The 12,847-nt window shown below is 35.4% G+C and overlaps 1 long non-coding RNA gene across 1 annotated transcript in view; it reads right to left on the bottom strand.

The window, feature by feature from the left end:
- The window catches only part of LOC138880824 (uncharacterized), a 36,750-nt gene extending 25,495 nt beyond the window's left edge, over positions 1-11,255 (bottom strand). The window contains exon 1 of the long non-coding RNA XR_011403365.1: positions 11,036-11,255. This is a non-coding gene — a long non-coding RNA (uncharacterized lncRNA). The remainder of the gene's footprint in view (positions 1-11,035) is intronic.
- Positions 11,256-12,847: the final 1,592 nt, after the last annotated feature.

Genomic DNA, 12,847 nt, shown 5'->3' with positions numbered 1-12,847 from the left:
AATGTGTACAAATTAGTCCCAAAGGCTCACAAGTTGTACTTGATTGCAGGTTTGATCAACAACGTGACAAGGTGTCAAAACACCAGCTCAAAAAAGGAGTGAAACTTGCACAAGTACCAAGACCAAGACCAAGACCAAGCTCAGTCAAACAAAACCAATGTGGCCGCACACCATTTTGTGCGGTCCGCAAAGATGAAGATCAGAGAGTATGCTTCTCAGTTAGCCAGGCAATGTGGCCGCAAAGGATTTTGTGCGGTCCGCATTGATTCCAATGCGGATGCACTCGATTTCGTGCGGTCCACAAAGCCAAAGTTTACAGAGGTAGTATTTTGGGGAACCTGGTCAATGCGGTCCGTGGCCCATTTTGTGCGGACCGCAATAGAAGCCACCGCGGCCACGGTGTATTTTGTGCGATCCACGGTGGCCAACTTCAAAGAGCAGATTAGTCAATCCAAGAGCCTTAGTGCGGCCGCACTAGCCCCACAAGGGTATTATTGTCCAGAATTTTCAGCCTAGTATAAATAGTTTCTTTTCCCATTTTTAGACCATCAGATAGTTTTGCACGTAGAGCTGCGCTCGTGAACTCATTTCTTTTACCATTTTGAGTAATTTTAGCTTAGTTTCAACATTGAATCTTCAAGTTTTATTTAATAATTAATTATTATGGGATTTTCTTCATCTATTTCTTTGTTTTTTTCTATAATTATGAGTAGCTAGACCCATTAGCTAGGGTTGTGGCTCAACCCTAGTGTGTGTAATTGATGAGTCTTGTGTTTTGATGCTTGATTGTTTATGGGTGTTTGATATTTGGACTAATTTAAGGTTTTAATGTTGACTTAATGGTTGCAAATATTATTTTATGCCTAGTAGACTTTGGTTCTTCTTGAGAAAGAGAGCCTAAGTCCATGAAATTGGTCCAACAAGGAATTGGAGAGTATTCAAGAAATTGATATCCTCAATTAAAGGGTTAAACCTAGAGATAGTAATACCCGACTTGAACCTCAATTGCTTGCACAAATTTGCATATCCAATTGGTCTTGAGAAAGTCAATTCGGGCAAAATCACTCGAACTACCGAGAGGTATAGAGTGAGTAAAATCGTGCAATGGTTATATCATACTCCCCAAATGTGACAATCTAGCCTTAAACTCAAGAATTCGTCAATTAACCACCTAGGAGAAAGTCACTACCCTAGTGCCTTTTATCTATTTGATCAACTCCCAATAGTTTAATCTTAGCTTTACTTAGCTCAATTTCGCATCGTAGTAATATAAAATTAGAAGTGAAACCAAAACAAACAATGTTTAGAAGTGCAATTAGGAACAATTACACAACTCCCATTTAGATAGAAACTCAACTCCAATATCTAGCTTCCTGTGGAAATCGATCCCGACCTTCTCAGGTAAAAACAACTTCGACCTCTCTTGCTACTTACTAGTAGTACAGGGTTGGGATCGATCAAAATACATAATGGCGTTACGACATTTACGATTAGAGGCCATAATATGGTAATATTTGGTATTGGCATCACCTTCATTGAGCCAATTAATCTTGGATCTTAATTTTCAGAAATCATGTTCCATATGAAGAATATTATTATATTCAAGTTGGAGGTTTGATTCAAGATCTTGTAAGAAATGTCTGTTTTGATAGTGTGGAGAAGATTGGATCCCACTTAATCTAGCCAAAATTCTTTTCTTATTTTTAAAAATATCCCCAAATGTAGTCTTCCATTTGATAACCTTATCTCTAAAAAGGTTTTGTGCACCAACAAAGTCATTATCAAACCAACAGTGTTTGACTACATTAATAAAATCCGGATGCCTACACCAAATTGTTTCCAACCGGAATGGTTTGTTACTATGGTTTACATTCTTAGGGATGAGGTTAATTAATAAAGGATTGTGATCTGAATGGGTTTTAGGTAGATGGATCGCCACAACCTTAGGATATAAAGAAAGCCAATCTTTGTTAATAAAGATTCTGTCCAGTTATTCCATGATTAAGCCCTTTGATTTTTTCCTATGGTTAGACCAAGTATATTTACATCCATTGTATCCTAGATCTAATAGGTTACAACGATTAATGTTATTCCAAATCAAATTGCTATGTCTACGGTTAATGGGGTTACCGCCAAATTTGTCATTTGAAGTGAGGATGTCGTTAAAATCCCCACTAGCAACCAAGGACCTTTATAAAATAGCATTAATATTTTCGATGTTTTTCTATATTTCATGTCGTTTATCCAGTTTAGTACTAGCATAAATGGAAGAAAAAAGCCAAGTAGTTTTAGAAGGGAGTACCTTAATTGTGGCATGAATCTCTTGATTATTTCTAACAAAGTCGTGGACTTTGACAACACTGGCATCCCATAGGAGCACTATACCACCAGATTGGCCCTCACTTGGAACCTCGATCATTTGGGAAAAATCAAAATCACTAAGGAGGGAGATGTGACTTTCCATTCTTGTTTCTAAGAGTGTAACCATGCAAGGCCTATGAGTATCTAACATTTTGCGAAAATTAATCCTGAAATTATCATTGTTACCTCCACGAATGTTCCATATAATAATATTTGTAGGCCTAAATATTGTTGCATGATTGTTTGTTAGACCATTCTCCCTCTGGGCTTGAAGCACTAGATTTCTCCTTAACGATGGGACTAAGATCATTGCATGGTTTCCTATCGTCGGGTCCTGAGGAGGCCTCACATCCATTGAGCATTTGTAGAGTGCATGTGGGCAATTGAGTACATACCTCTTCTCTTGTTGGTCCATGAATAGACACACTTTTACTTTGTTGAGTCTTGAAAATTCTAGGACTGGTCCTGATCCCAGCAGATTTATTTCTTCTTCCTCCTCCATTTGGATGTTTTCTGGTTCTTGTGCATTGGGATGGGCCTGTGCCTGAGGAATGGCTTGTGGAATCTATGGTGGAGTAAGGTGATTTTGTGGGTGTGTTGTGTTTACATTGGGGGGAGGGGGTATTTTCATGTTGAAGTTGGTTTGAGGTGCTACATTGTCGGTTGGGACTGACCAAAGGATGAAGATTGGATTCATATTGGTGATCTCCACTGGTGGGAAGAAGGGAAGTTCGACTGGTACTTGTTGAGACTGGATTAGATTGAAATGAGGTGGTAGACTCCATTGGTTCCTCATTGCTTGGGCTTGACTCAAGTTCATTGATAGGGCTAGAGGGTGGATGATGTTGTTCATCCACACATGGTTGAGATAATTGTTCATCGCCATGTGCATGCCTTCTTATACTAGTTGGAAGTGGGAGTTTTGGAGCACAATGACTGTTTCCTGGCCGTTCAGTACCATGCTGAATGTTATTGCATGGCCCATGAGGGCTTGTTCCTCCCTGAGAGGGGTTGGTGATCTTGTGGTAGTAGGGGTTGGATGAAGAAGATTTGGTTGCACGTTAATGAGGTTTGTGGAAATGGTGGGTTCATCATATTTAGGGCACGTTGGTGTCTCAAGATTTATACTAGATGATATTTTCTTCTTTGAGAAATGGGAATCCTTGGCATTGTTAAGTGGAGATATGGGGCTTATATTAAGGCAATTGAGAGGAATGTCTAGGGTTGGGTTTTGATGAGCCAGAGTAGGGTGGCTATCAATGATTGTGTCTATAGGTAGATCTTTAAAGTTGCTTGGCGGAGTGGCATTAAAAAAATTGGGATGGATTTGTGTGAAAAACGTGGTTGGCTTCATTGGCCATTTGGGAGTTATTATGGTTTTGGGTGATCACGTGTTGATTCGTTAGAAGGGCAGGATTACTATCCATGCAGATAGTTAATTTATCCTTAGTATGGGATTGGTTACCATTATCTTGTTGATCAGTATTTGAGTGAGAGATACGTTTTTTTAGTGCTCACTTAGGTTTTCATTAATCTTAGTAGTGGAATCATTAGTTTGCATGTAGTTTAATTGGCTAGTTTTAGGGGTTGCCAAATGGATGTCCATTGGTTGAATGTCTTCCACGTCGACAGTCATGCAAGAAATGTCGTTATTTTCTAAGGTAATTTTGTCCAACTTAGGGAGTTTGGGCGGAGATTCCAAAGTAACAAATTTTTTTAGTGGCAATGTATGTCTTAGTAGGGTTGATTTTTCCTAAACTTTTGGAGGGAGTAGTATTAGTGTTAATTTTACCAAGTATACTTTTCCCAACTAGAATTTCATTGAATAGAGGGGTTTTAGAATTACCAGGGATGAACGTGATTGGATCATGAGTCTTACCAGATGTGGAATGTATCGCCTTTGGCTTATGGTTGGTTCTTTTCTTTTTGGGGGATACTACTGTTTGCCAGGCATCCTCCTTGGGCAGTTGTTATCCCCTTCATAATGTATTTTTTGCTTGTGTTGACCAATGAAAATAAAGGGGGTAACAGGTACTTCTAACGGAACTTCAATGCAAAGTCTTGAATAACCACCTCTAAGGGTTAAGGATGTGCGTGCATCAATCTTCAGTAATTTACCAATTTATTTCCAACTTTCTTAAGTATTAATCCATCATAAAATTCTGTTGGTAATTGTGGTAAACGTATCCAAATAGCAACTTGTGTTATTTTTGCCTTCGAAGCAATAAAATTGGGGACCCATTTTTGGACGGATAGGAAGTGACAAAAAATAAACCAAGGGACATTGTGGAGAATTTTGAGCATGCTATCTTCATTGCTAAACTTTGTAATATAATAATCGAACCTTAGATCAATCAATGGAAAGTTTTCTTTTAATTTTCACAAGTCTTGAATCTTCCTTTTAAGTAATTGATGTTGGGTCCTCATTCCTTGAAATTTTATGATTGTTGAGAATCTCCAGGGGAAGTAAATTCTTTGGAGGCCTTCTGGAGATAAATGAATTAGTTGTTCACCATTTGAGTGAGAGATAGAATTCCCCCTATCATCGGTGTAATTTGCATGAGATTGGACATTTGGGTCAATGATCATGCTAATCTGACCATCTCGCATTCCATCTAGTAGTTTATCCTTGAAAAGGGGTAGATGGCGTATGATCAACGATGAGTTGTATGGGATCAATATCAGGTGGTTTTGGAGGGACTAGGTTGGAGGTCTTTGAATGTTGCATAGCTTGTTAAGAGAGTCTCTTTTAATAAAAGCCAAATTTTTTGTGAACCAAATCTCATGTTCTAGTATAATATATGTTTTCTATAATAGCAATTCCGTATAACATCCAAAAATATTCAGAACAAGCGAGACTGTTATAGAGAGGTTTGAGTGTATACTAATAATATGAGCATATATATTTTACGTCAGTAGGTGTCTACCCGTAAAATGATACAATTGAATTTATGCGTGATTTACAAATAAGTGAATTAATTTGATCCAAAAAATAAAAGATGAATTAGACAGAAATATAAGACTTAGCCTTAAATTGAAATTGATAGCAAAATAGCACGGTCTAGCCAGTTTTCAGACTGGTTATTCAAAAATAACCAGCGTTTACCAAGTCAATGAAAAATAGCCACTATTTTGCTGCAACAGAGACCGGTCCAACATAATATACTGGAGTTCGGTGCACCTACGTATGAACTTCCAGCATATTATGCTTGAACTCCAACACACGGAAAGTTCTAGCATAATATACTGGAGATTCGAGCACTTGTGTATGAACTTCTAGCATATTATACTGGACCGGTATACTTTGCTGAAACTCCAGTATATTATGCTGGAGTTCTAGTGTACTTATGCTAGAACTCCATCATATTATGCTGGAGTTCGAGCATACTTATCCTGGAACTCTAGTATAATATCCTGGAGTTCAGGTATACTTATGCTGGAACTCCAGTATAACATACTGACGTATTTTTCGGGTTTTGAACAATGTTTTCGCTCAGATTTTTCTTAAATGAAAAGTGGCTAATTTCGATTACTTTTGAAACTAGGCTATTTTTGAACGACCACTTGTAAATCTGGTTATTTTTGAATTTCTCCCAAATAACTTGATTTCGGGCGCAGAGCTACTGGCAACAATAAGAACAAAGTCAACCCTCGGGCTCAAGTGCCCGGATTTCGAAATTTTTTGAAGATAAATATTATCCATAACACCAGAACTCAAATATATAATTTATTCCATATTTTATGTCCAATTTCGTGGTCAAAATCCAAAAATACAATTTCTAAGTTTTCTTCCGAAAATTTCTACCAATTTTCATGTTCAAATCCATATGAAATTCATGTATATAACTCACAAAAAGTGGGAATCACTTACCTTGCAATAGATGATGAAAATCTCCCATCAAAGCTCAAAAGATCGCCAATCCAAGTGAAAAGTGAGGGAAATGGGTCTAACACCCGAAATAAAATAAATTCTACCCAGGCCTTTCCTCTTCATAATTGAAGAAGCACCCTTGCGATCATGAAGGCAAGATTGCAGTTCGCAAAAAGTCTTCTTTGTGATCGCGGAAGCACCCTCGCTATCGCGAAGGCCAAACCAGCCTCGCCCCGGATTCCTTCTTCATGAACGCGAGGTCCTCTCGAGATCGTGTTCAATAGCCCGCCAAGTCTTTGCTAATGTGAGCCCAGCTCCGTGAACGCGATGGAAAAACTTCCAGCCCCAACAATTACCTTTCGCGAGCACACCACCACGATCACGAAGAACAAATACTTCCTCGCTCCAGGTCCCTCTTCTCGATCGCGTCTCACCATTCCCGATTGCGGTGCATACCAAGAATATCAAAAACCAGCAGTTGCAAAACAAGGAGAAATGATTCGAAACCACCCGGAAACACACCCGAGGCCCCCTGGACCTCGTCAAATCATACCAACCTGTCCCGATGCCTTATCTAAACTTATCCAAAGGCTCATGATGCCACGAATAACATTAAAATCGTGAATCGACTATCAAAACCTCCTCTTAACTTTCAACCATTCAAACTTCGTCGAGCGCATCCGAATTACACTTAGACATTCCGGATCATAACCAAACTTCACGTACAAGTTTCAATCATTAAAATGAACCTATCCAAGGTCCCGTAACACCGCCCGAAGTCTTATAAAACCAAATCACACTCGAAGTCAAACTTAGCAAATTTTAAAACCTTCAAAAATGCAAACTTCTGATAATAAGCGCTGAATCGCACCCAGACCATCCGATACTCAACCCAAACATACACCCAAGTTCGAAACTACCTTAAGAACCTATAGGAACTTTCAAATCTCAATTCCGAGGTCGTTTACTCAAAAGTCAAGCATTGGTTAACTCTTCCAACTTAAAGCTTCCGAATTGAGAATTATTCTTTTAAATCAACTTCGAACTTCCCGAAATTCAAATCCGACTACACATGCAAGCCATAATACATGAAGTGAAACTGCTCAAAGTCTCAAACCGCATAACGACATGCTAAAACTCAAAATAACCTATCCGGTGTTACACCAAGTTTGGGGCGTGACAATTTATAAGCTCAATTGCATTAACGACACTTTTATATGGTCTAAAACCAGTTGCATTAGGAATCTAAGGATCTTTCCAAATATACACATTTTTATCATTAGTAGCTCTCCGCCTTAGCCCTTTTTTCTAACAGGTCTCGATCCCAAACAATACTTTTTCAAATTGAAAAAGCTGATGATGTTGTTATAGCATCCAAGAACGAGCTATTTTACTTTTTCTAGATTTGGGAAAGAAGTAAATCTGGATTAAGCAATATTCTCCAAGCCATCTTAGGCAACATAGCTTTATTTAAAGTTTTAATATCCCTAAATCCCAATCCCCTCTTGCTTTCGGTTCACATAATTTATCATGTCTATCAAAAAAAAAAATTCTTTTCATCCCCTTGGCTCCACCAAAAGTTCAAAAGTATGGATGTTATTCCTTACATAAACCATGCGAAAACTCAAAGCAAGATAGAGCATATGTTGGTACAATCATTAATACTTTCGTTAACATAATCTCCTTCCCTGTCGGACTTAAGAACACTCATTTCTACCCTTTGATTTTTTACTTTCACCCTGTCCTTAATCAAATCTAGCATTTTCTTCTTAGATCTTCCTATCACATCAAGTAAGCCACTACTAGAAATTCGGTAAAAACCGATCGCGGTCGATCGGTCGGTCGAAAATCCGACCGAAAAACCGACCAAAGTTGATTGGTTTTTCAATTTTTTTTTTTTTACAAAACCGATCAACTTTGGTCGGTTTCCTTTGGCGTAAAAATACGAGAAACTATATTTGTATCCCGCAAAATTTATTTTTCAAGAAACCGACCAACTTTGGTCGGGTTTTCATTTAAAATAAGTTAAAATTAATATTAAAAAAGCCGACCGAAATCGGTCAGTTAATTCAGCCGGTTATTTTAATAAACCAACCAAATTCTGTTGGTAATTTTATTTTTTAATAAAACCGACTGACGCGAAAATGCAATTAAAGAGTATAAATGAAATAAAAGACAGTCGTAAAATAAAATGCACTAATGGTCTAGTGGTAGAATAGTAACCTACCACAGTACAAACCCCGATTCGATTCCTAGATGGTGCATTTTTAATTACATAATTAAAATACCGATCAACTTTGGTCGGTTTTTTGGACATTTTTTTTGGAATTTAATTGACCGACCGTAATCAGTCGAAAAATACCAACCAAAGTCGGTCGGTTAGCTTTACCGACATTACGATTACGGACCTTCACAAATCGATCGATTTTTGCCAACTACCAACCAACATCGATCGGTTTTGGCAGTTGGTTTCCCAGCCTCTTTAGTAGTGAGCCAAGGTGCATACCTATTTGACATCCTTGGCGTTGCCTCAATGTTGAAAATATTTTCTCTTTCTCAGTCTTCGTAATATCCTTACTAAAAATAAATAGCAGATTTATTTATATTTTAACTCGACTTGAGCACTTTCCATATAACTCTAACACCTCTGCAACAGTCATAGCACTCTGACTATCAGTTGAATAGAAAATTAAGGAATTATCAGTAAAAGTACCGAAAAGTATTCAAAATGTCCCCAAGCTATTGGAAAATGTTTAAAAATACTCTTTATTTATTTATTGGGCTAAAAATACCCCTTTATCCACCTTTTTGGTTTACTTATGCCCTTTGACCGTTAGGTCAATGCTGAATTAAAAATAATTATTATTCTTTTTGTAAAACTTAAAAAAAATATTTTGCAAAATCTTTTCGTTTTTTTAAATTAATGCACCAGTAGTCCGCTAATTTAGCAAAGCCTTCTTTTTCTTTTGTTTTTCCAGTTTTTACAAAAAACAATTCAGTTTTTACAAAAAAATAATTTTTTTTCAGTTTTTTAAAGAATTTTTTTTGTAAAAACTAGAAAAGAATTGTAAAAACAGAAACAAAATTGTTTTTAATAAAATATTTTTGATTTTTAGAAACTGAAAAAAATAATTTCAACAAAATATTTTCGTTTTTGAATAGTATTTTTTTCATTTTTTCAGTTTTTTAAAGCATTTCTTTTTATTTTTGTTTTTCAGTTTTTTTAAGAAAACATATTTTCGCTTTTTAAAAAACTGAAAAAAAAAGAAACTTTTTTTTTCAAAAAACGAAAATATTTTGTTGAAGTTTTTTTTTTCAGTTTTTAAAAAACGAAAATATTTTATTAAAAACAATTTTATTTTCGGTTTTTACAATTTTATTTTTCAGTTTTTACAAAAAAAATGCTTTAAAAACTGAAACAAAATGAGCAAAATATTTTTTTTAAGTTTTACAAAAAGAATAATAATTATTTTTAATTCAGCATTGACCTAACGGTCAAAGGGCATAAGTGAACCACAACGTTGGATGGAGGGGTATTTTTAGCCCAATAGGTGGATGAAGGATATTTTTAAACCTTTTCTAACAGTCTAGGGGCATTTTGAACCATTTTCCCGTAAAAGTAAGTGGGATACACTAAGTCCATTTTTATTCAATCTTAAACCTGGACTTTGACCCGATCTTCAGCATTCTTAAGAAATGCTGATAGACCATTAGCACAAAATTAAAAATAAATATGGTGATAATGGGTCCCTGCCTTAAACCTCTTGTCGATTTTACTCATCCAGTTATTTTACTATTAATATTAAATCTATAATTAGTCGAGGTGATACATTCTATTATTCATCCTCTCTCTCTATATATATATATATATCTGAATTTCGTTCTTAAGTGCACTTCCTGTCACTCAATCATAGGCTTTGGAATATCAAGTTTCATAGCCATAAATTTCTTTGTTCGTCTTCTTTTGTTTTTAAGCAAATGCATAAATTCATGAACAAATACTATATTATTAGTTATTAGCCTATTTCCCAATATAAGAGAGGGGATAGGTTAAAAAGTTAAAATCTTCTTCTTAGATGGTATAGATGATATGATTGATGGTATGATAATATTAACAATATCAGATGCAATTGTTTTCTAATATATATATATATATATATATCTGAACAGATACTACTATTGTGTTGTAGCTATATAAAATGTACGGCCAAATCTACTATCGAATAAAATCCGGTTTCTATGTCTAATATAAATTCTTCTAAACTTTGGGTAAGGCTCCTAGCAAAGCTTTCTGGATGGGTATAGTTATTACGATTATTGGACATTAACAATAAAATTATTTTTTGCGATTAAATTCTTATATTGTGAAAATCCTACTCGGTACTCTCTCTCTCTTATTCTATAGACTTGTATAGTTACCATATTATCTAAATTATGAACTGAGATTACCCCTTTACTACTCTTTTTTTTTAAATTTAATCCACTCTGTTCATCTCTTCTTCCCAATCTTTTAAAGATTTTAACTCTTTTCTTAACTCTTATTTCTTTAACCTCACCTCAGTCATGGTTAAACACTTATACCCTTCTTAATTATTTTCCGGTTTTACTTAATCAGTTTTTCCTAGGAATTTACAGGTTAATCCATCATAATTGTTAAGAAATTGGGAAGCTAACCATATACTAAGAGTGATATCTAATAATCGAACATATGAACATAAAACTATACAGAATAACATAAAATTTTAAAATAAATAAGGGTAATATCTAGCAGAAACATAATTTAGATAAAGATGAGTAACTTACATGCTTATAGGAGAGAGATTTCCCTTTCGGAAAACCCAAAAAAGTCTACTGAGCTTTAGGAATTAAAAACGATCACACATAAGCATAAGGACTTATTTATTTTACAAGTTTAGAGGAGGAACTACTAAAGTATTCATAAGGAAATATTTTACAAAGTGTTTTGGAAGAGGGTTTTTGGTTGATGATGAAAAGGTTGATTGGATGAGTTTTCTTCAGAGTGTTTTTCTTCTTGTTGTTTCTTCTTTTTTCTTCTGCTTTCTTCTCCTTTTTATAGCTAAATTTTGGAACGGATTTGAAAAATGGATTCCAAACTCTTCCGAAATCTATCTTGTCCAGCCTTGTAGGGTACTTCATTGGGCCCATCTTCACATGGCTTGGTCGGAGATTCCTTTCGTGTTTGTAACTTTTTCTTCCACCCAAAAATTTAACTTGTCTTTTAGCACAACTAACATTACCTCTTGTCACATCTTCTCTACTTTATGTCACTTGTCACTTTCATCTTTTAGCACAGCTAGCATTTCTTCCTGTCACATCTTCTTTACTTTCTTGTTTTTCTCATTGGTATGCCAACATTATTGTTCTGTATACCAGCCTTGTTACTTTTCCTTTGTCTTTGGTGCTCTTTAATTGCTGTTTAACTAAGACTTTGCTTTTATGTGTCTAAATTATGTATAGATATTGAATTAAAACTCATTTCTGACTCATCTTCATATGGATCTTGAGCATCTTGATAATTTAGGTTGTCTTCATAGTTATCATCTTCTCCTGAACTTTGGGTCCTTTCTGGATTTGGACTTGGATTTGGACTTGGACTTGGACTTGGATTCTTAACCATGTGTTTGTCTTGTTCTTCCTTTTCTTGAGAAAAGTTTTCTAATGTCTGTTTGATTATATTTTCTATTTTTTCATTTTTTTTCTTTTTTGAAATTATACCCTTCTTTTTTAACGCTTCTCCCTATGTTAATGTTCTGGGTAGTCTTCTTCTCGATGGACCTTCATCTTCACTTTTTGGCAAAGGGACAGCCATAAACGGATTTGATGTGTCTTTACCGGTTACCATTTAAACCGGACTAGCTGTATCATTATCTGATACAGTGCATCTTGCTGCATTCATTGGGGAATGCACACCATTCTCATCCATTTTTGTTTGAGATGGAGAACTCTGTTTTGAACTGTTCATCTCTGTGTCTTGTTGAGAATAACTTGAGTCTGGGATAATTCAAATCTCAACGCTTGTACCCTGTGTTTTAATACCTTTACATGCTCCATAAGTTTTGTCTTCTTTTGTGTCAGGGTTTCATTTTTCTGGTTTATTCGTTTAAAGGCTTCTGTCATTGATGAGCAATGATCACAAAATATTATCTTGTCATTGTCTTTTCGGATGTTGTATTGAGGGTTTTTTTTCTGGGTTTTGTCTAAGTACTGAGGAGATATAGTAGTTTGGTCCTAGTATTCCTCTTGCATAATCTAATGCTTCAGTAAATCATTAAAACCTTTGAAAAGTGGTTTTTCTATATCCTTAATGGAATCTAGTACTTCTAACCATGTCTGAAAAATATCATTTGTCTTATCATGTATAACCACATAATACTTAAATCTTTTGTCTTGATTTTTATCTGTAAAATATTGTCCTAAGGCATTAAGAGCCGCTATAAAATATTTAGTGTCTTTCTTATTATATGTTATCCATAAGTTATCAATTAAACACTGTTGAAGTCTGTCTATGATACATTCTGGTAGGACTCTAAATGACATGTTTGATGGTGGAAAAAATATTAAATTATATTTTCCAAAATTTATTCTTTCCATATT

Source organism: Nicotiana sylvestris, chromosome 1 (genome assembly GCF_000393655.2).
Source record: "Nicotiana sylvestris chromosome 1, ASM39365v2, whole genome shotgun sequence".
In the NCBI taxonomy this organism is placed as follows: domain Eukaryota; kingdom Viridiplantae; phylum Streptophyta; class Magnoliopsida; order Solanales; family Solanaceae; genus Nicotiana; species Nicotiana sylvestris.
The sequence above is the reverse complement of the archived record's forward strand: the minus strand, read 5'-3'. Positions and strand labels throughout refer to the sequence as shown.